We start from the raw sequence: 27,629 nt of genomic DNA on the forward strand, positions 1-27,629 counted from the left end.
AATCGATTTACCAGGGTAATTAATTGGACAACTGAGACCATTATCTTGAATGGTCATAACTGAGAGAACCATTCTCATTTAATCAGGCATGAAAAGCCCACCATTAACAAACAAAGACTGCGCTTCACATAAGTCAATGCATATGAGCCTGGTACCTACTCTTAGTTTTTAGGAACCAAGATGGAAGGAAGGTTACATTCAGAGAGGCCCAAGACTTAGTAACTTTAGGGAACCTGGAAAAGAGATGATTTCGCTCAAGTTTATACGTGAAATCTGGTACCGAGAGTTTGTTTGGATTGGTTTCCTAGTCTCAAGATACAAGAACAAATAAAAGAGACTTTGAAACATCAATCCTATATTCCTCAGGAAAACTTTCAGACAGAAATTAATCCTGTAGCCTCAAAAGTTGCTCCATAAAATATGCACAGGGGCACCCGGCTGGTTCAGTTGGTAGAACATGCAACTCTTGCTCTCAGGGTCATGAGTTCAAGCCCCACATTGGGCACAGAGCTTACTTTAAAAAAAAAAAAAAAGGCTCAAAGACACTTTTAACAAATACATATTTTTGCACCTATGTTAAAAAATACAAAATAGGGGCACCTGGGTGGCGCAGTCGGTTAAGCGTCGGACTTCAGCCAGGTCACGATCTCACGGTCCATGAGTTCGAGCCCCGCGTCGGGCTCTGGGCTGATGGCTCAGAGCCTGGAGCCTGTTTCCGATTCTGTGTCTCCCTCTCTCTCTGCCCCTCCCCTGTTCATGCTCTGTCTCTCTCTGTCCCAAAAATAAATAAACGTTGAAAAAAAAAAATTTTTTTTTTTAAATAAAAAATAAAAAACACTGTAACTCAGCCAAAGCATGAGAAGAGCCTTTTTTTAATGAACTCAAGAATCAGCTATGGGACTTCTGCTTTAATTCGAGAGAGTAACAAACTCTCATCCTACCGTGAACAAGACAAATTATAAGAACAAACTATATTCAGATATCAGAGAACAGGCAGTGAAAAACTGCTGTCCCGGAGATTAGGGAAACATTTGAGGAGAAAGGGGCAACTGCTAGTACCCAGTCTTTTCTGCCAGAAAGCAATTTCCACATCACAGCACAGAAAGAGGGACCCAAAAAGAGCCCAGCAATCTTGAATTGACAAGACAATGACCAGAATTCAGGATGTCCCAGCAAGCCAAATTCTGCAGGGCGGTTTCTCAGAGTGATTGAAAAATTGTAGGGATTCACAAACTGATTCTGAAATTAGTATCAAAATGCAAAAGCCGTGGATTAGCCAAAGCAATCACCACCAAAAAAGAAGTTGAAAATTTCCCATTACTTACTTTCAGACCTTACTATAAAAGCTATAGTAATCAAGACAATGTATGTGGGCATAAGGATTGATCAGTGGAAGGGAAAAAAGACCAGAACAAGATCCTCATGTATACAGGCAGTTGATTAAGTTACCAAGACAATACAATGGAAAAAGGTTAATCTTTCCAATAAACAGCTCTGGAACAGAATATCCACATTTTAAAAATCGACCTTCAATCCTTTCTTCACACCATACACAAAAATTAAATCAAAATGAATCACAGACCTATATATAAAAGCTAAAAGTATAAAAACTTCTACAAGAAAACAGAAGAGAAGATCTTCATAACCTATGGGTAGGCAAAGATCTCTTAATACATCAAAAAGCACTAATCACAAAAGAAAAATCTGATAAATTGTACTTGAAAATTCAAAATGCCTATACTTCCAAAAAATTAAGAAAATAAAAAGGAAGGACAAAAAACAGATGAAATTACCCTTAAAAGGTATCTGGTAAAAATTTGTAGCCAGAATATATATTCTTTTTAAACTTCTACAATAAGAAAACAAACTGCCCAATTTTAAAAAATGGGCAAAACATTCAAATAGACACCTTATAAAAGAGATAAATGTGGTTAATGAGAAACTATTCTATCATTACACATCATGGAAATGCAAATTAAAGCCACAATGCAATAACACTACCAATCCCATTAAAATGGTTGAAATTTAATAAATGAAAATACCCAATAGGAACGATACAAACTTAACTTTTACCTTGCAAGTGCAATAAAAGGGGTATAGTCACTTCAGAAGAGTTTCACAATTTCTTATAAAGGTAAGCATACACTTAACTAGAATTTAAATTAAAAATTGGAACAAAAAAAACCAAATAAATAAAAGCTATGTCTTCTGACTAATTAGAATTGAAATGAAAAATTGAGGGGTGCCTGGGTGGCTCAGAGGGTTGAGCATCTGACTCTTGATTTCAGCTCAGGTCATGATTTCAGGGTGATGGAGTCGAGCCCCTCATTTGATTCAGGGCTGGGCATGGAGTCTGCCTGAGATTCTCTCTCCCTCTGCCCCTCCTCCCCTGCTTATACTTGTCCTCTCAAAAAAACTTAAACAAAAACAAATAGATAGGATAAGCATACACTTGACATTAAGACCATGCAATTCTATCTACTCAAGGGGGAGGGGGGGAATGTATGCAGAGACCTGTACTTGAATGTTCATAGCAACTTTATTCATCATAATAGCCAAAAACCAGAAACTAAAAGTTGTGGTATATTCCCACAATAGAATACTACTCAGAAATTTAAAAAAAACTACTGATACATGCATTGATGTGGATGCATCTAAAAAATATACTCTGTGAAGTGAAAGGACTTTTACAGTGTGACTATGGAGAAACACAACAGGCTCTCCCACCCTGCTGGTTGGAATTTAAAATGGCGTCATCCTTATGGACTGTGATTTAATGATATCTAACAAAAACAACATACACATTTACCCTTTAACCCAGTAGTCTCACCTCTAAGAACTCATCAATCATGAAGGTACATTCCCAAAACACAAAAACGTATATTCACAAAGTTACCCACTATAGCATTATTTTCATCACAAAATACTGGAAACAACCTAAATACCTATACATAGGATGCTGCTAAATAAACTATGCAATATGCATGTAATGAAAACTATGTAAAAAATAGATGAGACAGGGGCTGGGGGAGGGGAGAAGGAATTATCACTCTAAAGAGTATAGAGTTTCATTCTAGAAAGATGAAAAATGTTCTGGAAGTGAATGGCGTGATGGTCACAAAAGAATGTGAATGTATTTAATGCATTAAATGGCTATTTTAAGTTTTATATACATTTTACCACTTTTTTAATTAAGCTCTAGGCCTAACATGGGGCTTGAACTCACAACGCTAAGATCAAGAGGTGCACTGGGGCACCTGGGTGACTCGGTTAAGCAGCCAACTTTTGATTTCAGCTCAGGTCACGATCTCACGGTGTGAAATTGAGCCCCATATCAATCTGTCAAGGGCTCTGACAGTGGGGAGTCTGCTTGGCATGCTCTCTCACCCTCTCTCTCTCTGCCCCTCCCCTGCATGTGCGTATATGCTCTCTTGCTCAAAATAAATGAACTTCAAAAAAAAAAAAAAGAGTTGCACACTCCACCAACTGAGCCAGCCAGGCATCCCTAAATTTTACCACGATTTTTACAAATGAATGGGAAAGATCCCTTTGATGTGATATGGCCTATTTCCAGGAGATATTAATAAATGAAAACAGCAAAATACACAGAATTCTACATCTGTGTGGATTCCCAGTATGTATGCCTATTAAATTTTATTTTCTCCTGTTTAAATTAAAAAAAAAAAAAATACAGCAAAGCACAAAACAGTATATGCAACATGCTACAATTTTTGTGTAAACAAAAAGTAAAAAGAAAATAACATGTATCTGCTGGTGATTACCAAAAGAAATGCAGGGAAGGCTGAACTCAAAAGTGAGGTTGGTTACCTATGAGAAATGAGGGAAATGGGATGGAAAAAATACAGAAGGGAAGTGTATCTTCTGTATAATTTTAACTTTTGAAACCATGTTCGTTTTCAATAAATTCAAAAAATAAATCCCATCAGGAGTGCCTGGGTGGCTCCATCAACTAAGCATCGGACTCTTGATCTCAGCTCAGGTCTTGATCTCAGGGTTGTGAGTTAAGTCCACATTGGGCTCCGCACTGTGTGTGAGGCCTAATTAGAGAGACAGACAGACAGACAGACAGACAGACAGACAGAAGTATAAATATACTTCTGCTAGTATATCATAACTAGTCCTTACAAGGTGAAATATTAAAAAGCATAAGTAAAAGTAAAGGAAAAATAAAAAAAATAGACAATCAGAATGAGAATGAGCATTAACAAAACCCTGAAACTCAAACAAATAAATGAACCTGATTTTATTTCGAACGAATACCGTAACTACCTTATGCAGAAAGAAAGAGCAGGAAGTAAAAGTAGGGAGGGGAGGGGAGGGGAGGGGAGGGGAGGGGAGAGAGAAAGGAGGGCTGATTCAAGCAATTTAAGAATACAGTATTTATTTATTTATTCTCAGTCTTGGGCAAGATGGTTATGAGCAAGTGAAGAACTACGTATAAATTGCCCGCTCACATGAAGTAAGTTTGTTTATTGTGGTGAAATGGGCAAAGTAATTCTGAAAGTATTTTAGATGTAGTATGTAGGACAGAGCGAATGAGTAAATGCACTGACAATGTTGGGAGCCAAGGTTCTCATGGCATAAAAAAGGGACATAAAAATGTGAAAAGATAAGTGCAAAGAAAGAGCCCTGCAGATAGGTAGTGAAGCTGGACACACTGATATAAAGTCACGATTTCTAACCCATGTATATGCATGTTACAATGAACGTGTTTATGTGCAAATATGTTTATGTATACAGGTATGTGTGTATAAACATGCGTATTTTACTAGCTCTCTAATACTATTCCCCACAAGGACACAGAGATCGATTAAAACAGTTCCACTTTCCAAACCTAGGACAACTGGAGAACCAAAATAATTAGGTAATGAATTCACCAATTCAAAACCTAGGAATCCATTGAGTCCAAACTGATATACAGGGCTTGTGATTACACATTAATGTCAAGGGCTGACTGGTGGTAGGAAGGGAATACTGGAATCAGAAAATAACCATTTTGGAACCATCACAGTGAAAAATTCGATCAGATAAGAATCATCAATGAATGCTAAATCTAGGGCAAACTGTGATGAGAAACATACTTGCACTGTCTCCCCATAAAATGCTTATTGCTTGCAAAAGAAGGAAAATAAACTATACAGTGGAGAAATCTGGCAACATCTTGGCCAAGTAATCAATATTAACATCAGAATAAGGGGCAAAAGACACCATGTGCCTCCAAAAGTTGTGCATCTTTCTCAGGATATCACATCACCTATACGGTATTCCAGCCAAGAATGCATAGCCTCAATCTAATCACAAGGCAACTGCAGACAAACATAAAATGAAGACTATTCTATTAAAAGGGGGAAGGGTTGTGTTCTTCAAAAATGTCAATGTCATGAAAGGCTATGGAAAGATTCCAGGAAAAAGGAGGCTAAAGAGAAATAATAACTAAGTACAGCACCTGACCCCAGATTGGATTCTGTACAGGAAGCAAGGGAAATGCTGTTAACAGACTTTATTAAGGTCAACTGATCAGACTGGAAGACAGACCATACATTTGTGTCAGCGTCCATTTACAAAGTTGGTAAGTGTACAATAGTTATATAAGAGAATGACCCTATTCTTAGGAAATACCAAAGTGTTAGCAGAAAGAAGCTCAATATATGTAACTTCCCCTCAAATAATTCAGAAAAGAACTCTACATGAGTAGAGAGAGTGGGAAGGAGTGACAGCACATACAGATGCAAATAATAAACAAGTGAGCAAATGTGGCCAGAGGATATTTAGATGTCCTTTTATACTCAATTTCCAACTTACAGAAGTTACTAAAATAACTTCCAAATAAAAGGGTTTTTTTTTTAACATAAATACTACGGAGATAGTTATCTACTATATTCAGAATATAAAGTATATATATCATAATCGATGAAAGGATTTTGTGGGGAAATAGCAAGAGCAGAGACTGGATGGAGGCTTAGATAGATTCCCAGATAAAGAACTGTTTCAAATGTCAGCGAAGGGAGTCTGTACTTTTCTTTCCGTAAGCCAGGGAATGGCAGCACAAAGCTTAGAGCATAGCAGAGACTTAATTAATTAAGGAAATTGTGTAAGCAAAATTTCAAGTGCTAGAAACAGTAGGTAAGAGGGAATAAAGAGACATGTGAACACATACAAGCATGAAATTATGGGGTCTTGGCCTGGGAAGTTAAGATACTAGCAGAAAGTGGTACAAATACGGAAGACATGAAAATAGAAGACCGGACATCGCCCGTTTACTAAATCACTAAATGTATCAGGTTGGGGGCAGGGAGGAGCCAAAGATGACTCAGATTTCAAGCGGAGCTAACCATAAGAATGATGGTATTACTAACAAAAAGAAATTTAACGAGCTAAGCAAAGCATAACTGCTTTCTTGGCTATCAGACAACTTTTTCTATTCTCATTTCTCCTATTCTAGTGCAACAGGAGTTAGGAAAAGAGTTATTATATGTCAGCACATGCAAACTGGGGAAACTAGTCCTCACAAGGTGAAATATTAAAAATAAGTGGAATTTATTCAGATTTTGAACACACACCATTAAAATATACACACAGAAGGGAAAGTGGGCATGTTGAACCATAACACATAGTTCCCTGCCTCCCTAAAAAAGTTACGTTTGTATTTATACACATATATATATGAATATACACATATACTCGCTCATTTTAAGACCATTCAGTCAACTCATACTATCGTTAAAGATAAAAACTGTAACACGAGTTTAAGATTAAATAATAAATGAAAGGAAATGGGTATCCTCGGAGGATAAAGACAAAATTACAAAGGATTGAGTCAAAGTAAAACTGAATTACCTGGCTAACCAGTCAAATGACGTTCAAGTAGGAGCTTATTTTTATTGGTCTCTGACTCCACTGTTCAGCAAGTATTTTGATCCTGAGAACAAAAAAAAGGGGAGGGGATGTTGAAGTTTATTGCCCTTTCTTAATGTAAGTAGTATTATTAGTCACACACAAATTAACCTTTCCCATCATTCCCTTCTCTGGACATACATGAAATAAACAAAAACAAAACATGCTATCAAGTTCAAGTCCTCCTAGGAATCTGAGGTGATGCCTTATTTTGCCACACAATACTACTTCTGCTTACAAAGTCCGGTGTAGCATATACAATATACCGTGCCACAGTTTGTAAACATGAATAATGCAAAACAGGAGATGAGGAAACCAACTCCTGTCCAAAAGAAATACTCAACAATTAACAATTAAAAACAATACTGATATCTTGGCAGAAGCGAATGCTTAAATACCCGAGTCCAGACAGAAATACCTACCAGATAGGTGGGTGGATGGATGAATAAAGCAAGCAAGCAAGCAAGCAATGAAGAAAAAAAAGGAGAGAAAAACCATGGATGTTTTTCCCCCTCTTCTAGTAAAGACTGCATTTGGGCCACCAACAAGACATATTTTTAAATGGGAAAGGAAAATGAGGAGTTCTTCAAAATAATCTGCAATAGAATACGTGAACATATAAACAGCTTCTCTATACTTGAGGAAATACAGAGCAGGCTATGATGCAACAAAAAAGTAAGCCAATAAAAAAAACATTCACCTTCACTTTACAAACTTCCAAATGTAACAATACAGCAACAATCTGATTACCACTAACTCTAGAGGTGTATATATCAAGACAATAGCCCTAATTATGCCCCAAAGTTCATTGCATTCATGCTGGAATTTGCAGGTCTGTTGGAAAGGGGTAAAGAAAAAATTATGTATATACAAGTTCCATATCACAGCCTTGGCCAATCCACGTGGACAAGAGAGGGACAATCAACCATAACCTATCTGCATCATGCGAAGGGTCTGTTGCACTTCTGAAACCCAATTTAAAGGTGAGAAAATTGAGGAGTGAGAAGGAAGCACATCACATGTTCACAAAAGAAAAGGAGGAAAATACAGGTAAGCGTATCAATACCACGCAATTAAAGTCTAAAAAAGAACTATCATATCTACTAACATACCTATTTCTCATTACAGTATAGTCTCTGGCTTATAACGGAGGTGTCAAAAGAGAGCTGGTTCTTGGAAAACATCTTCAATCCACGATAATATACTACTTGTTAGCATAATGGTCTGAAGAGTGGAAGGTTTGGAGTACACCAGATCTAGACTTAATGCCCAGCTTTCACTTACGACCTAGATATTCAACTTGAAGGCTTTTTTTTAAAGATTTTTAAAAAAAATTTTTAAGTTTATTTATTTTTGAAAGAGACAGAGATAGCAGGAGTAGGGGAGGGGCAGCCAGAGAGGGACAGAGAGAGAGTCCCAAGCAGGTTCCACGCTGCTAGCACAGAGCCCAATGTGGGGGCTCAGACCCACGAAACCGCGTGATCATGACCCAAGCCAAAACCAAGAATTAGACACTTAACTGATGGAGCTACCCAGGCACCCCTCAACCTGAAGACTTCTTTGAGCCTTAGATTTCTCATTATAAAACGGGGATCACACCTAGTAAGGCACTTGTGAAGATTAAGTGAAATGCTTAAGTTACTTATCAGTACCTGATGCATAAATGCTCAATAAATAAAAACTATTATTAGCCAACAAAAGACTATCTGACATCTGATTTAAGACTATCAAAACACAGGGGCACCTGGGTGGTTCGGTTGGTTAAGCGTCCCCCTCCCTTTCCCTGCTCTCCTCTCTCTCTCAAAAAGAGAAGACAAAAAAGTCCAAGCACATTCAAATAAAAAAATGGGAGAAAATACAATCATTAGTTTTAGTGTCTAAATGAATTCAATGTTTTAGTACCTGAATTTTTATGATATCTAATTTAATTAGAAGAAGGTGAAGGGTGAAAGGAAGGCAGAGCTTCTATTAAGAAAGCCCAAGGTTTTCTGGCCTGGTTTTAAATCAAGTTTCATTTCAGCAATGGTTCTTTTGTTTTTGCTCCTTTTTACAGGGGAAGGAGGAAGGCCGTGGGGTAGGGTTAGCATCTACAGAGCAGGATGAGTGGGGAGGAAAAGGAATTTGAGTCAGAACGTACGTGGTGCCATAATGACTGGCCCAGGAAACGAGTACTGCTCCCTAGTACGACAGTTGGCAAGAGAGCCTACATGAACACAAGTGTTCCACTGCTGGTGGGGACACCCAAAGGAGTGCGGACCCACGCTACTCTAACCCATAACCCCCGGGATCCAAAGAAACACTATCCACAAAATTTCCCCTCCCAAGAAGTGTGCAGTTGGGCTGGAGTGGTCCCCAGAAACTCACAGACAAATGACTGGCTTGCCCACCAGGACCCTGCAGGGGTAGATAGGCTAAAAAGTACTATACAACAGGGGTGCCGGGCTGGCTCAGTCAGAAGCGCATGTGACTCCATCTCGTGGCTCTGAGTTCAAGCCCCACGTAGAGTATAAAGACTACTAAAAAAGTAAATAAATAAAACTTTAAAAAGTAAGTAAATAAAAAGTGCTATACACTAGATCCTATAAAGTATAGAACCTGGGAACGCTGCAGTTAACCTGTCTACAACCAAGGTTCTGCAAAGGCAACAGTCCCAGCAGATTTCTTGGGACTGTATTTTTTACCTTCAACAAAAATAAGCATAATTTTTTCATAATTTGGACTTCAGTCTATCACAAACACAAGTCAAATCACACCGACAAAAACTAAATGACGTGTCCCCAAAATACTAACTATGGGGAGATGCAGGTTAATTTTTCTACTAGAATTAACGAAAAATGTGATTGATGGGATCCACATTATCAAAACCTGCATCACTTGAAATCTAATGGGGAAGAAAAAAAATTAAACTGAGCTTTGTTAATAGCTTGTCTGAGAAGACGTGCCTCCAGGCCAGAACAAAGAATCAAACTGGGGGAGGGGTGTTGACAGAAGAAAACCCAAACTATATAATGCTGATGCTTGGAAACATCAGTAGTACAAAAAGAGGCCACTGAATACCATGAACATGACTCTTTTGCTGTTGAAAATGGAAGGGGGCAAGGACTCTGCTATTCATCATATTAAACTCATTGTTCCTGCCATGCTACTGTGGGTAGTGCTCTGAGGGATTCTCTCATTTCCCTAAAAATCCTAGAGATGGGGAATCACCATCTTTGGTCGAGTCAGCTGTTGCCCACTCCTCTCCAAAGCACTACGGAATAAATTTACCCATCAATTTCAGGTTAAAGTTTACATGATATTGGTATAAATAAAACATTCTCTTGAAGTTGAGATTATTTATAATAGTCCCAAAAAAATAATATATCATTTCTCAAAACTGTAACAACAGATTTTACTTGCAGCAGTCAATTGCAACAAATTTGTAGCTATAAAGAAAAAACCAAATGTAAGTTAAAAATCAAATGGAAATTTAAAATTATTTATAAAAGTGCCACTTTTTTTGCAGCTGTATAAACTTAACTCAGTTTAAAAAATTTTTTTCCTTACCATTACTTATCCATTATTATGTGTTCTAGTAAATAATAAGTAAAATGTATTTGCTACCCAAGTGCACACTAGTAATATATTGATGACAAACTTTTTTAAATACCAAAGTCTTTTTGACACGGAGAGGGGGGATTATTTCTAATTACACATCTAGTAAAGTAAGGCAGGGTTAACATGTATTACTAATCTCATGCTATAAACTAGAAAGGACTAAGCTGATTTATAATAATTTATTCTACATCGTCATTTAGTAAGTTGCAATAAATGTTTAGTTCTATATGGAGTCAATATGAAAATTTAAATGATGCAGTGAAAACAGAAGCCTTGCTTTCAGAAAACCTATGTTTTGGAAGTCCAGCTTCTTGAGGTGACCTTCTGTGAGACATTTAAATCAACCGAATGTTTCCTGTGTACCTAAGAGAGGCCAGGCGTTACACTGGCCTGCAGAAGCATAAGCAAAATATGGTACCTGCAACTAATCAGAAAAGGAGAAGCAGGTGTAGAATGCCACTAGTGGTATGTTTAATTGGCGGGGGGGGGGGGGGGGGGACGGGGGGACAAGCAGGGGAGAGGAGGGGAAGAGAGGGAGGCACAGAATCTGAAGCAGGCTCCAGGCTCTGAGCTGTCGGCACAGAGCCCGATATGGGGCTCAAACTCACAAACCGTGAGATCATGACCTGAGCCGAGGTCAAGAGTCGGCCACAAATGACTGAGCCACCGAGAGGCCCCTCCAATGAGAATATGAGAATGAACTACCTTGCCTTTTTCAGAGGACTGCTATGGTAACTGTAAAGCACTATTTTAATGCAAAACAAGACAAACCCAAAACCATTTACTTCAGCAGAGAATTAATGAAATTCAAATGTACAGATAACTTCTATAATTATTTTCCACAGTTATCATAACCAAAATGCCTTTTCTTTATAATAGAAGACAAAGGCAAAGAAGAAAAAAAATTGTAAAATGTTAGCCGTTTGCGTAAAAAGTACAGGAGACATAGGAAATTTTAATGGAGTGTACATACAGGTTGCTAAAAATGAAAGGTACTTTTAACTCAACATATCTAGGAAATTCTGCTTACACAACGGTGCTATCCACAGATAAGCATTGGCAGTAAATATAACCCTTCTGCATTAAAATTACCTTGAGGTGAAGGGGAAAACTAAAAAATCCAGTTGGCAGCCCAGTTTATTAACAAGCCCCGGTATCTCTGGCCGAGCTGCAGTTAGTACTAACGTGGTTACTAACACAGCCATGCAAGCAAGTCGCCTGCCGGTGCTTGTTCTGCCTCCCTCTCCCCTCTCTTGGAAAAACTGCATGCAGTACTGCACGATCACACAAAATAAATACAGGAAAGGGGGTGGGAGGGTTGGGTGGAGAGCTGAGCGAAGCTCTGGGCTCCACCAGTGGAAGGCGTTCCACAAGAATTGCTACAGGGTCAAAAGTTTACAGTGGTTTCAATTTCACCTCTTAGCAGCCAATCAGAAAACAGACACTGTACGCTGACCCCTCAGGCTGCAAATGAACATTAACTCATTGGCTACCGGAATTGCATATATTCCTTTTCTGGTAGGCTTTTCTTTTTCATTTTTTTCTTCTTCTTTTTCGAGGGGGGAAGGAGTGGGAGAAGGCAAAGAACATTTTTTAAGTTCAAGATGACAATTTTACTTAAGACCATGTATTTTAAGCAGGTATGTGAGGGAAGAAATGATCAAGCAATTATCTTTCTCCTCGAAACCGGTTTCTGTATCCTGTAATATCTAACAAACTAATCATTAATGCTAGTATCAAATCAAGGCAAAGAGTGAACTTAGGCAGGTTAAGGAGAAAGATTTATCTCCAAGAGGCTGCAATTCTAAGAACAATTTATAATATGATGAAAGACATTGGTTGTGTTTCCAATAATGCCTTAAAAATAACTCAGATAATTAAGACACTTAAGTATTTATCTACATCCCAATTTTTTATCTACATAAATTCCCCACCTCTTCTCCAAGTCATTCATATACACATGCAACACGCCTGTCCTTTTCATACTCTGCATCCAGCAAAATTGCAGGTATAGCTCCTAAGGTTTAAAGCTTTCTTTTCCCATATTTCACCTCTCCTAACACTTTAGTACCAAGGAGTGATCTTTCATACAATAAACTCAAGGGTGATCTCTCTGGCAATACACACAACTGCTCCCTAATTCATTCATTCATTCATTCATTCATTCATTCATTCATTCATTTTATGTAAATCTACAAATGCAGTAAACATCACTAAACTAATCCATTAAATACTATTTTCAACATTCTATATTTAACATTAAGCAAGGGTAAAATGAAGATCTGTACCCATACACACCTTAATTATCCTACATTTAAGAATGAGATTTCTTTGAAGCATTACATGATAAAAGTGAAACAGCTATGTTAACTACTCTATCAGAATGATCAGTTAAATCCTAAATAAGCAGATGTGTGAATCAGTAGTTAGCAATATTTTTTATTAATACATGGCGGTCAGATTTTAGCAGTCTTACTGGCTTTAAAATTTTAAACTTCTATTTAGAAGCCCCTGTAGCCACTACCACTGCCTAAGAAAATGATTTCACGTAACATACTCATTTTCTTACCCAAGCTAGCAAAATTAAGAAACTAGTCATTTCTGAACATCCGAAGGTAACTAATATACAAAAGTGCCTTACTTTATATATAACTGTTGCTAAAGAACTTCAAAATAAATCCATAGTGTATAAAGTTTCCACAGCAATTTGCTCACAGTCGGTTAAGCGTCCGACTTCGGCCAGGTCACGATCTCGCGGTCCGTGAGTTCGAGCCCCGCGTCAGGCTCTGGGCTGATGGCTCAGAGCCTGGAGCCTGCTTCCGATTCTGTGTCTCCCTCTCTCTCTGCCCCTCCCCCGTTCATGCTCTGTCTCTGTCCCAAAAATAAATAAACGTTGAAAAAAAAAAATTTTAAAGTTTCCACAGCAATTTAATGTCAGTTGTTAAATCAGTAAATAAAGAAACTTGATACAGATAAAGTTTTTTAATTTAGCATTAAAACAAGTAATTTTCTAGTAACAACTCCTAAGCCTTCATGACGTTTATGTATATTTGCCAATAAAAAAACCTACACATTTAAAATCTAGTAGTTTTTTTTTTTTTAACATGGCCTGCAGAAGCGTCTTTTATACATTAAATTAGAGGAGTCTTCTGTATATCTTCTTTTTACAAGATGGCCTCATTTTGAAAGAAAATGGATGCGATAAAATTTTACATCAAGTCAGCATGTTAGCAAGAAGCTTTTCTGTGTGTTCTGAATTTGATTAATACAAGCCAAGGTCACTTCCTGAAAGATGCCTACCATTGCAGCTGCAGGCAAACTAGGCTCCCGAGTAAGGATTGGGGGAAGGGAATGGGTGATGGCATTTATTAACACTGAGATAAACTTCCATCTACACTAGCAGCTGTGTAAGAAGGGGGCAACATGAAGATTCCAGAATTCCTGGCATATAAAGATTAAAATATTTCCAGTCATTAATATTTAAAAGCAGAAATTTAATCATTATATAATGTTCACGTCAAAATTATATCAAAAATATCCTCTGGGTGCCTGGCTGGTGCTGTCAGTGGATCATGGAACTCTTGCTCTCAGTATTGTAAGTTCGAGCCTCAAGTTGGGTGTAGAGATTACTTAAAAATAAAATCTTCAAAAAACAAATACATAAATAAAAATTCAAAATAAAAATATATCCTCACTGCAACAATATATTAAAACATTTCACTCCTAATACTATACAAATCATCTACTACCAAATACTGAAGTAAATTTAGTATTAATACAATAAGACCTCTATGCAAAATAACCTACAAAGGAAGAGACAGGCCCCTGAAGAAGATAGATTCAGAGATTCAATTTCTCCCATCTAAAAACCAAGGGTAGCCGGGGCGCCTGGGTGGCTCATTTGGTTGGGCGACCGACTTTGGCTCAGGTCATGATCTCAGTTTGTGAGTTTGAGCCCCGTGTCGGGCTCTGTGCTGACAGCTCGGAGCCTGGAGCGTGCTTTGGATTCTGTGTCTCCCCCTCTCTCTACCCTCCCCTGCTCATGCTCTGTATCTCTCTCTCAATAATAAAAATAAAACGTTAAAAAAAATTTTTTTTGTTAAAACCCAGGGTAGCCTAAAGTCAAGAAAGTATAAATCCAAAACAAAAGTCTATACTGCAAAATATCTGCTAAAGTTTTGTGCTGAAATTCAATTAATTTTCCTCTCACCAACATTAATACAAGTATCACAGTTTCTATGCTCAAAAAACAAGTATCATCAAAATAAACATTACCAGTAACTAGAACAAATCCTCTCCCTGAATAATTATATGCCAAGATTTAATTGAGCAGTTACTATGTACTGTTAGGAAACCATACTAAGTACTTTGTCAGTCCTCTTTGAGGTTCTATATACATCTCAACTAACTGGATAAAATATTAGGTAGAGTAAGAAAATCTATAGGATTCTAATTTTCTAACTTTCTATTTAACGTTGGATAAATTAAATTGCTTTTGTGTGCGTTTTCCCTACCTGCCAAATGGAGTTACCATGACATTCCACAGAGACATGTAATCAGCAAAATCACCTCTGTATTAGTGGTTGTATAATAAACAACACCTGGGGTGCCTGGGTGGCTCAGTCGGTTTCATGACTCTTGATTTTGGCTCAGGTCATGACCTCACAGTTCATGAGTTCAAGCCCAGCCCGGAGCTGCTGACAGTGTGGCGCCTGCTTGGAATTCTCTCTCTGCCCCTCCCCCTTTTCTCCCTTTCTTTCCATCTCTCTCTCTCTCTCTCTCTCTCTCTCTCTCTCAAAATATATAAATGAATTTTTTTAAATAAATAAATAATTTTTTTAAAAACACACACAATACCTGTCTCTTTTTTAATCATCAGCATGTTAAAACGCATGATGTTTCCATTTTGTACATAAATTGTACATATTGTACATTAAAACGCATGATGTTTCCATTTTGTACATATAATTTTGTCCCTCCCTTATGCTCCCCATCATTGTATCTTGATTGAAATAACTTCAACAAAAAAATTAATAGATGTTAGATGCTCAAGTTCAAACAAATTTATACAGTTTGATTTTTTTTTTTAAGTCTTTTACCTTCAATGACTGGCAGAAAAGGACTATTAACAGGCACAGAGCCTTCCATATATGTAAAGGGCTTTTTAAATCATTTTAGGAAAAGGAAGGCAACCAGGTTTAAAAAAAAAAAAAAAAAAAACAATGTGAGAAGTCCCTGAATTCAGAGAATCTAGTTGCTGGTTGCAGCAGAGGAAAGCATTCAGAAGGGTTCAACAAGACTTAATCGCGTGCCTTTGAGATGGGACAAATTCTAAAAATGGACAAAGGGTAAATAAAATTCATCATTCATACACCTTCTCACCAGCACACCTTGTGAGGCACTCAGGAGGGGATAAACTTTCCTCAAATTCTTTTCTCGACCACATGAATTATTCCAAAAATAACTCAAAACAAAGAGTTAAGCAAGCAGTAGTTAGCTTCTTGCCATGTACATCAGCGTGAAGGAGGTGCACTCATTCCTTCACATCTCCAGCCACATCATTCCTCTCCCCTGGTTTTATCCAAGTACCCAACGTGTTCCTTCCTCGGCAAGTGAGACCAACTCAATCAGGGTCAGGGCAGCTAGCTGCCTGGTCTTCCTGTACCAACCCAGCTTCTATGTCAAAAATAGAACCTGAAAGGAAACATCAGCTATAAAATAAAAACAAACAAATGTTGGCCTGAGTGTCTTTTGCTCTGCCAGAGTGGTTCACAGACACAAGTTTGAGGATTGCTAAGAGTCACAGATTGTTTAAAAACTTTGTTATTTTCTACAGCATCAAACCAGATAGACTGGCCATCCCACAACTGAAAACTTCCATTACAAAAAATTCAAAGTACTACACCATATAGAATGGTATCATTACTCAGTAATAATGTAACTATGCCATATGCTCTTTAAAAACCATATTGGACTGGGGTGCTTGGGGGGCTCAGTCAGTTAAGCAACCAACACTTGATTTCGGCTCTTGTCATGATCTCACAGTTAGTGAGTTCAAGCCCCACATCAGACTCTGTGCTGACAGTGCAGAGCCTGCTTGGGATCCTCTCTCTCTCTCTCTCTCTCTCTCTCTCTCTCTCTCTCTCCCCCAAAATAAATAAGCAAACAAATAACACATTGGACTATGAGCCTCAACTGTAACTCTCAAGTGAAAAACCAACAGGTTGTCATTCCAGTGCTTACCAGTCACAATAAATGTAAATCATCCATCATTTCACAAATGTTTGCTGAAATGATGCCATATTGTACACTACTGCTATTCCAGCTTCTGTGGATACAAAGCTAAACACTACATGTGGCCCTCATAGAAGTCCTTAAATTCATACAGCCTAGTCCCCTGGGCATGGCAAAGGAAGGTGCTCTGAGTCTAAACATCATTAACATGTGCCTTTGAGACGGGATAAACTCTAAAGATGAACAAAGGCCAAAAATCAAAAAGTTTGTACATTTTACTGAGTATTAACGAACAACAAATAAGCAAACATTTCCAGAAAACCTAAGTGCCATCCATAAAGAAAATAAGTAAGGTGGTATGATATAAAAGGGGGGGGGGGGGGGGTGCCTGGGTGGCTCAGCGCGTTAAGCGTCCCACTTCAGCTCAGGTCATGATCTCATGGTTCATGGGTTCGAGCCCTACATTGGGCTCTGTGCTGATAGCTCAGAACCTGGGGCCTGCTCTGGATTCTGTGTCTCCCCCTCTCTCTGCCCCTCCCCTGCTCATGCTCTGTGTGTGTGTGTGTGTGTGTGTGTGTGTGTGTGTGTGTGTGTGTCTCTCAATAATAAATAAACGTTAAAAAAAAAAATTAAAAAACAAAAAAAAAGAACATACATTTCCAAGGGTTAAATTTCCACAAGCAAAGTGTCCATGCCTTAATGGTTGTGTTTTGGGCTAGGCACAGTAAACATTACACTGTTCCTTGTTCTTCTCTGCAACTTTTTCCCTCTATTCCCAGCCACTCCCCAAGTGTGGTGCTTAGAAGCAATGGAATGATCAGAGGCAAGCCATAAAGGTTAGAAAATCATGGGGCTGAGATGATCAAAAGTAGGGAGGCAGAGTTAAGGCAAAAGAGAGTTTCCCCTAAATACATTATAAAATCCAGAAGCCTAAAGAGATCAACACATTAAAAATTAGCATATTTTTGTAGTTTTTTTTTTTTTTCCGTATATGTAATCAAAGCTAATCATCAACTGGACAAATCTCATACAATTTGAGCACCAAGATATAATGGCAAATAAAGGATTATAATCTCTTGAATAAGCTAAAAATTCATGAATTCATAATATGAAAATATACACCCAAAGGAAAAGCTCTCCCTTACAACAAAGCCAACTAATATAGAAGATAATGATGGAACTAGAAAATCACCATTTGCTAAATCATATTAATAGTTCATTCAAGGGGCACCTGGCTGGCTCAATTCTTCAGCTCAGGTCATGATCTTGCAATATGTGAGTTAAAGCCCCGTGTCAAGTTCTGTACTGACAGCTCAGAGCCTGGAACCTGCTTCAGATTCTGTGTCTCCCTCTCTCTCTGCCCCTACCCCACTCGTGCTCTGTCTCTCTCTCAAAAAATAAACATTAAAACAATTTTTTAATTTTTTAAAAATAATTCATTCAAGAGGCAAGAATCACCAACGGATGCTAAAACTAGTGGGCATTAAGTTTAAGGAATAGTAGGCTATTTCCATAATCACAGACTCAAAACCTCTAAACTCCACAGGAAACTTACCAGGTATCTCCCACAAGTAACCTCACAGTGGAGAAAGTAGCAGACACCATCTCAACCAAATGGTTAAGGTTAAGCATCGTCAAATAATGGGGCTCTTGATTACAAGAGACTGAAAAAAAAAAGAAATCACTTCTATGGCTCTCCTCCCCCAAAAGTGCAGTACCTGAATCTAAACATGAGGAAACACCACACAAGCACAAAATGTGGGAACTTCCACAAAGTAACTCCTCTCTCACCTTCAAAAGTATCAATACCATGAAACACAAAGAAAGATAAGAAACTGTCCCAGGCTAAAAAGGACTGAAGAGACATGACAACTGAATGCAATGTGCAAAATCCTGGATTTTCCTTCCCTTTAGAGGACATTACAGGGACAACTGGTGAGATGTGAATAAGACTTATAGAATAGATACTGTATCAACATTAATTCCATGATTTTTTTTTTAAATGTTTTATTTTTGAGAGAGACAGAGACAGTGTGAACAGGGGAGGGGCAGAGAGAGGGAGACACAGAATCCGAAACAGGCTCCAGGCTCTGAGCCATCAGCCCAGAGCCCGACGCAGGGCTCAAACTCACAAGCCATGAGACCGTGACCTGAGCCAAAGTTGGACGCTCAACCGACTGAGCCACCCAGGTGCCCTAATTCCATGATTTTTTAACCGCAGTGTGCTAATGTGAAAAAAATTGTTTTGAGGAAATATATACTATTTAGGTGTAAAGGAGCATCATATCTATTACAACTTACTCTCAAACTGCTCAGAATAAATATGTACGTTTTTAAATGATAAAAGGAGAAAAGCAAATATAGTAAAATAGTAACATTTGAAGAATATGACTGAAGGTCACATAGTACTTCTTTATATAAATGCTACAACTTTTCTATAAATTCCAAATTAAAGAGAAATGAAAAATAAAAGGTAAATAACAGACTGGGAGAAAACATGTGCAGTGTCTAACTGGGACAAAGAATAAAAACCCAGAACACACAGGATCCCTTATAAATTAGTAAGAAAAGGCAACATAACAAGACAAATGGTCAAAGAATCAGAAGAGGCAGTTCAGAGTAGTACAAATGGCCAATAAATACTGAAAACATGCACAATTCTAAGGGCTTGGAAAATGCAAAATAAAAACAATGAAAGAAAACAGCATCAGTTGGCAGAAACTAGTCATTTTAAGCATGTACCCTTTATTCCATGGCTAGGAATATACCAGAAGTACACAGATATAAAGATATGTATAAGGATATCCAATATAATATCCTATAAAAGAACAAAAAAGGGAGGAAAGTAAAAATAGTGAGCATAAATAGGCAAATATAAACTCTAACTTCATGTAAGCTCCTTGAGGTTAGATTCCAATAGGTTTTTAAGTTTATTTATTTACTTTGAGAGAAAGTGTGCACAAGTGGGGGAGGAGAAAGAGAAGGAGAGAGAAGGAGAGCAGGAGGGAGGGGGAGAGAGGGGGGAGAGAGAAGGGGGAGAGAGGGAAAGACAGGAAGAAAGAGGGAGAGAGAGGGAAAGAGAGGGAGAGAGAGGGAGGGAAAGAGGAGAGAGAAGGAGAGCAGGAGGGAGGGGGAGAGGGGGAAGAGGGGGGAGAGAGAGGAAGAGAGAGGAAGAGAGAGGGAGAGAGAGGGAGGGAGAGGGAGGGAGAGGGAGGGAAAGAGACGGAAAGAGAAGGAGAGCGGGAGGGAGGGGGAGAGAGGGGGGAGAGAGGGGAGAGAGGGGAGAGAGGGGGGGAGAGAGGGGAGAGAGAGGGGGGAGAGAGGGGAGAGAGAGGGAGAGAGAGAGAGAGAGGGGGGAGAGAGGGGGGAAAGGGGGGAGAGAGGGGGGAGAGAGGGGGGAAAGGGGGGAGAGAGGGGGGAGAGAGGGGGGAGAGAGGGGGGAGAGAGGGGGGAGAGAGGGGGGAGAGAGGGGGGAGAGAGGGGGGAGAGAGGGGGGAGAGAGGGGAGAGAGAGGGGGGAGAGAGGGGAGAGAGAGGGGGGAGAGAGGGGGGAGAGAGGGGAGGGGGGGGAGACGGGGAGACAGGGGGGAGAGGGGGAGAGAGGGGGAGAGAGGGGGAAGGAGAGGGAGGGAAAGAGAGGAAGAGAGAGGGAGAGAGAGGGAGGGAGAGGGAGGGAAAGAGAAGGAGAGAGAAGGAGAACAGGAGGGAGGGGGAGAGAAGAGGGGAGAGAGAGGGGGGAGAGAGAGGGAAAGAGAGGGAGAGAGAGGGAGAGAGAGGGAGAGAGAGGGAGAGAGAGGGAGGGAGAGGGAGGGAAAGAGAAGGAGAGAGAAGGAGAGTGGGAGGGAGGGGGAGAGAGGGGGGAGGAAGAGAGAGGGAGAGAGAGGGAGAGAGAGGGAGAGAGAGGGAGGGAGGGAGAGGGAGGGAGAGGGAGGGAGGGGGAGGAAGGGAGAGGGGGGGAGAGGGGGAGAGGGGGAGAGGGGGAGAGAGGGAGAGAGGGAGAGGGAGAGGGAGAGGGAGAGGGAGAGGGAGAGGGAGAGGGAGAGGGAGAGAGAGAGGGAGAGAGAGAGGGAGGGAGAGAGAGAGAGAGAGGGAGAGAGAGAGAGAGAGGGAGAGAGAGAGAGAGAATATGAATATCCCAAGCAGGCTCTGAGCTATCAGCAAAGAGTCTAATTTATGCGGGGCTCAAATTCACAAACTGGGAGATCATGACCTGAGCAGAAGTCAGACACTTAACCAATGCAGGTGCCCCAGATTCCAGTATGTTCTATTTGTTAATATTTATCTCTAATAACTAGTACATGACAGGTACTCAGCATATATTCGCTCAACTAATGGACAAATGGTTAAAGAAAGGATATTCCAAATGGTATATTATACAGCAACTGAAAGGAACGCAGCATAAATTCATAAACACTAAAATTAAAAAAAAAAAAGAATGCAGTAGGTATACATATATAACCACCTAAAAAGATGTCCATGAAATAAATGGAAAAGACAACTTGTAGGTAACATATAACATGACTGTTTCAGAGTGAGACATGTCTGCATAGCTATGTCTGTTTATATTTGGGGAAAAGTAAAGAAAGCGTCAACAATTTTGATAAACGATTAAAGTATAGGAATGCCTTTTCAAGATCTGGGATTACAAATAAGTTTCTTATCAATATTTTAAAATAAAAATTAAATTTAAACAAGATGCCACAAAAAAATTGTTAAGCTGCACACATCATTAAACTCCTTAATGTAACATACAAATTAACAGACTAGAAAAAAACAGGTAACATGCACCCAGAGTCTTAAATCTTTGATCCAGGGGTGCGTGGGCGGCTCAGTCAGTTAAGCAACCAACTCTTGATTTCGGCTCAGGTCATGACCTCACGGTTCATGGGATCAACTCCCATGTCAGGCTCTGCACTCTCTCACTCTCTCTCAAAATAAATAAATATACATTTTAAAAATATCTTTGATCCAGATTCTACTTCCAGGAGTCTATGAAAAGGAAGTACAGTAGTCTCCCACCTTAAATGCAAGGAAAACATTCCAAGAATTCCAGTGGATGCCTAAAACCAGGGACCGTGCTAAACCATATACACTATGGTTTTTCCTATATATATTTACCTATGATGAAGTTTATCAATTAGGCACAATAAAAGATTAATAACAATAAGACAGAAAAATATACTGTAATAAAAGTTATGTGAATATAGTTTCTAAGTATTGTACTTCTCTTTCTTCTTGTAATGATGTGATGTGAGATGATAAAAAAAAATGAAGTGAGGTGAATGACCTATGTTTTGTGACAAAGCATTAGACATAAAAGCAAGATGAAGAAATACATATAACTGTAACACAGGATAAAGAAGAAAAATTAAGGAAATGCACTGAAATGTTAATGCCCAAGATAACTACTATCCTTTTTCTACTTTGAAATTGCCCCAATATTTCCAAAATTAGCTGGATTTGCTCTTATGATCACAAAATAAAAGGTAGGTGACAAGGATGTGATTTATTTATAAACATTCCTAAACTTATATTTGAAATACAAAATTCTAACCCCTTACCTAAACTAGATTGTAAGCCCAATTCCTGACCATCATTTGCCAATTTAAACAAAACAAAAAATCAAGACAAGTCACAGACTGGGAGAAATTATTTGCAAAACTGATCTGATATCAGATTTGTATCCAAAATATACAAAGAACTCTTAAATAACAGTAACAATTATCAACATAAGAACACAACTCAATTTAAAAATGGCAAAAAATCTAGACACTACCCTAAAGATATACAGATGGCAAAGAAGCACATGGAAAAGATGTTCAATATCATATGTCTTTAAGGAATGACAAATTAAAACTAAAATGAAACACCACCACACATCTAGTAGAATGGCTAAAATCTGAAAAACAACAATAACAAATGCTTATGAGCACACAGAGCAACAGGAACTCTCATTCACTGCTGGGGAAAATGCAAACGGTACAACCACTTTATGAAGACAGACACTGGCAGTTTCTTACAAAGTTGAACATACTTTTATCATAGGATCCAACAGTCACACTCCTAGGTATTTACCCAAGTAAGTTGAAAACATGTCCATACAAAATCTACACACAAATGTTTAATAGCAGCTTTATTTATTATTTCCCAAACCTGAAAGAAACCAAGATGTCCTCTAATGGGTTAAAGTGGATTAACTGTTGTATATCCACACAGTGGAACATTATTCAGCAACAACAACAAAAAAAATGCATGGTCAAGCCAAGAAAAGACATGGAGGAAACTTAAATGCACATTGCTAAGAGAAACAAGCCAATCTGAAAAAGCTACATATGATATGATTCCAACCATATGACATTCTGCAAAAGCCAACACTGTGGAAACAATAAAAAGGTCAGTGGTTGCCAGGGGTTCAGATGGAGGGGAGGAGGATGAATAGGCGAAGCACAGGTAACTTGTAAAGAGCTGAAACTATTCTACAGGATACTGTAAGGACAGACCACATTACAAGTCTGTCAAAACCTACTACGGAACTATACGGGGCGCCTGGGTGGCGCAGTCGGTTAAGCGTCCGACTTCAGCCAGGTCACGATCTCGCGGTCCGTGAGTTCGAGCCCCGCGTCGGGCTCTGGGCTGATGGCTCGGAGCCTGGAGCCTGTTTCCGATTCTGTGTCTCCCTCTCTCTCTGCCCCTCCCCCGTTCATGCTCTGTCTCTCTCTGTCCCAAAAATAAATAAACGTTGAAAAAAAAATTTTTTTTTAAAAACCTACGGAACTATAAACACAAAAAACTGAATGTAAACTGTGGACTTTAATCATCTTGCATTCATATTAGTTAATTAAGTATAACAAGCGTGCCTTGTACCACTCTAATGCAAAACGTTAAGAGGGCAAAGGGGGCAGAATATGGGAACACTCTATTAACTCCTCAATTTTTCTGTAAATCTAAAACATTCTATGAAGTCTATTAATTTTTTAATGTTAAGAATTACAAAGAAGAGCACGCGCCTGGGTGGCTCGGTGGCTCAGAGGGTTGAGCGCCCAACTCTTGATTTCGGCTCATGTCCTACTTTCATGGTTTGTGGGGTCAGGCCCCACCCCACTCTCTTTCTCTCTCTCTGCCCTCCCCCTGCTCCCACAGGCTCTCTCAAACATTTTTTTTAAAAAAAGAATTACAAAGAAATATGCTGCTTTTTCAAGTGGACATCTAACACAAATTAAGTAACTAAGTTTTGGTTGTTTTTTTTTTTTTTTTTTTTAATAATTGAGTTGTATAAAACTTTCAAAAAAAGGCTGCCGAATTTTTATACCACATAGCTTACTTATGCCACCCAACACTTCCAAAAAGAAAAGTAACATGACAATTCTTCACCACAAACAATGCACTCTCTGGGTCATTAATCCAGCCATGTTGGTCCTCAATGATAAACCTGCTTCAATGATAAATTTAAACTTAATTCAACACTGAAGTTTTGTTCTTTAAAATTCTCACACAATTGTCGTTAAGTCTTTGCAATATTGTCTGCATTAAAAAGGAAAAAAATTTAAGATTTTTTCCTACCAATTTAAAAACATATAGCAAATGTCTACTATGTACCAAGCTAAATATACTGTAATAACAGTTTCTGACTTATCGAGGAAATTAATCTAATATTCCAGTGAAAATCTCTTCCAATAAACTTGTTCTCGGGACTGTTACGTAGCGAGAAAATACAAACTTTCAGATTTACCAACACAGAAGTACAGACTGTAGCGATTCACACAAAAACCTCAGAGCTATCTTACCAAGAAGAAATTTAACCTGCAAAATTACAAAGTATTTTGGTATTTTTGGATGAAATACAAAAAAGGACAAACATGTGACTAAATAAATCAGGGAAAGGAAATATTTTAAATCAGTTTCACAGGCAGCTCCTTACCTCAATCAATAACCCAGAGTGGCTGGGTAGATTCACACAGAAGGCAAGCAATGCAACCTTGACAATTCCTAATAATGACAAAGCCTTCAAGTACCAAGTGAGCACTTAAGGGACTGCTGTTTATTACACGGACACCCTTTCAGGCATATGCATAAACAGCAAACACCACTTCTGGCACAGGTCTTGAAGATTATAAAAGTTTGCACATAGGCAGTTCTTTCAAGCACTACAGGGAGAAAATACGTTCAGGCTTTTAAAAGAAAGACATTAGTAAATCTATTAGAACTTAAAATTTCCATCACCAAGAGACCTGTATAGCACAAGTAGAAAGTAAAGCAATAACCGTATTTTTACAGTACTATAAAAGTGTTAATTACAGTAATGCTATACATTAAATTATCAGAAAAGTATCCCATTTTACAGACAAGGAAGGACTCCAGAGCTGTAATTTGTCCTCTCTGATGAAGCACACATTCAAATATGCTAAGATTCCATCTGTGGTAAATGGGAAATCCTAACATAATAAAAATATTCTAAACAGATTTAAACCACTCTGTGTAAACCAATCTGCTTACATTCAGCTGCATTAGGGCCATTAATTAAATTCATTCAGGTAAAAGGCCAGCAAAAAATTCTGTAAGTCCTATACCAACATTTTAAATAGAAAAAAAAAAATGGCCATTACAAGCCACTTTTATAAACAACTTTCTAATCACAACCTTCTTATAAAATATAACCAATCAGGGGAGCCTGGGTGGCTCAGTCAGTTAAGCAACCAACTCTTGATTTGGTCAGGTCATGATCTCAGGGTCGTGGGACCAAGTCGCTGCGTCAGGCTCTATGGTGAGCTGAGCCTGCTTGGGATCCTTTCTCCCTCTCTCTCTGCCCCTCCCCTGCTCATTCACTCTCTCTCTCAAAATAAATAAATAAACGTTAAAAAAAATTGGAATCTACATTAAGAAAATCTGGTGAGCACCACTCATTAACTGATCAAATTATACTATGAAAGATTGTGTTTTGCATACAATTAATCCCAAATAATTTTTACCCCTTTGTCAATCCAATTATTTTCATTCGCCATTTTGAACCTGGGGAAATAAATTGTTTAAATTATTTTAAACTACATCCTTCCATAAACAGAAGGAAAGGAACAAACATTTACTAGAATCCTAGGGTGCACAGCATTTCATTGTCCATGCATAAGACATCAAAAGTTTAGGTAGGTTAGAATATCTTGCTCGGGGTGCCTGGCTGGCTCAGTCAGTACAGCATGTGACTCTTGATCTCGGTCAGGGTTGTGCGTTCAAGCCCCACACTGGGTGTAGAGCTCACTAAAAATTAATAATAAAATAGTACTAATAATAATAACTTGCTCAATGTCTCACAACTGATGGAACAGAGATTAATCAGAACTCAGAACAGCCTGGAGGCACCTGAGTGGCTCAGGAGGTTAACGGCCCGACCTTGGCTCAGGTCATGATCTCACAGTTCATGGGTTTGAGCTCCACATGGGGCTCTGTGATAACAGCTCAGAACCTGGAGCCTGCTTCAGATTCTGTGTCTCTTTCTCTCTGCCCCTCCTTTGCTCGCGTGCGCGCGCGCTCTCTCTCTCTCTCTCTCTCTCTCTCTCAAAAATAAACATTGGGGTGCCTGGGTGGCTCAGCTGGTTAAACATCCGACTCTGGCTCAGGTCATGATCTCACAGTTTGTGAGTTCGAACCCCGCATCAGGCTCTGTGCTTTCAGCTCAGAGCATGGAGCCTGCTTCAGAGTCTATGTCTTCCCTTCTCTCTGCCCCCTCCCGTGCTCATGCACATGTGTCTCTCTCTGTCTCTCAATAATAAATATTTTAAAAAATTGTTTTTAAATAAATAAACATAAAAAAAAAGGACTCAGAATAGCCTGAATTCCAAGCTCATGCATTTTGTACTATCATTCTCCCCCAAATTTTAGTTGTATTAATAATTGTGATTGTAGGGCACCTGGGTGGCTCAGTTAAGCATCTGACTTCGGCTCAGGTCATGATCTCGCAGTTTGTGAGTTCGAGCCCCACGTCGGGCTCTGGGCTGACGGCTCAGAGCCTGGAGCCTGCTTCAGATTCTGTGTCTCCCCCTTTCTCTGCCCCTTCCCTGCTCATGCTCTGTGTCTCTCTGTCTCTCAATAATAAATAAACGTTTAAAAAAAATTTTAATAATAATTGTGATTGTATAAATTTTGATTCTAAAATTACCCAATAGCAACAATTTTGCAATTTTGGGAGGAGGAGGGGCACACAGGTAGAAAACAGGTACCCAACAACTACCTAACACTAACCTTTTCCAATATGCAATCAAGGAATATTAGAAGTATAGTCTCATCCCCTACTTCCTTCCCATAATACAGAATCTTGGGCCTAGAAAACCATTAGCTGGTGACAAGATCCTGCCAGAATCAGAACCCCCATCTTCCCATTCCATGCTCGATGTACCTTCCTTACCACTACACTTGTCAAAGCAGTGGCTATCCAACTGTGGTTCCCAAAGCAGCAGAGAAATTAGAAATACAAATTCTTGAACCCTATGCCAGTACAGTAAACTGTGAAGGTGGGCCCAGCAATCCCTAATTTAAGCATTCAGGTGATTCTGGAGTGTTCTAAAGTTTGAAAACAACCAGCTTTAGAAGAAACCTGATTTTTAGGATTGTCCAAGGCATATACTCCTAAACACAGGAGTTAATCATACTCCTAAAAAGAGAAAACAGATTGACTTAATCCTCCCTTCCTATTTGTCTAGTCTAGTGCAGTTCTTCTCAAACTTTTAGGGAGGAGAATCACCTGGGTGGGAGGGGCTAAATTCCCAGGCCCTACCCCCAGTGATTACAATTCATCAGGCCCTGGAGTAGAGGGCTTGAATTTGCACTTCTAATGTTGACCAGATGATAGAAATACTGCAGGAAAGCAGACTAAATTTTTGAGTCGCAGGGGACTAA

The 27,629-nt window shown here is 39.0% G+C and overlaps 1 protein-coding gene across 11 annotated transcripts in view; it reads right to left on the reverse strand.

Annotated features, from left to right (window-relative positions):
- Window positions 1-27,629, reverse strand: part of NCOA3 (nuclear receptor coactivator 3) — a 138,384-nt gene that overhangs the window by 60,782 nt on the left and 49,973 nt on the right. For 9 of the 11 annotated variants that reach the window (XM_023251146.2, XM_023251145.2, XM_023251142.2 and 6 more), the window contains exon 2: window positions 6,859-6,940. The exons of the other annotated variants lie outside the window; for them this stretch is intronic. The gene's annotated coding sequence lies outside the window, so the exon portion shown is untranslated. The remainder of the gene's footprint in view (window positions 1-6,858; window positions 6,941-27,629) is intronic. 11 annotated transcript variants of the gene reach the window in all.

The sequence above is a fragment of the Felis catus genome, chromosome A3 (genome assembly GCF_018350175.1).
Source record: "Felis catus isolate Fca126 chromosome A3, F.catus_Fca126_mat1.0, whole genome shotgun sequence".
In the NCBI taxonomy this organism is placed as follows: domain Eukaryota; kingdom Metazoa; phylum Chordata; class Mammalia; order Carnivora; family Felidae; genus Felis; species Felis catus.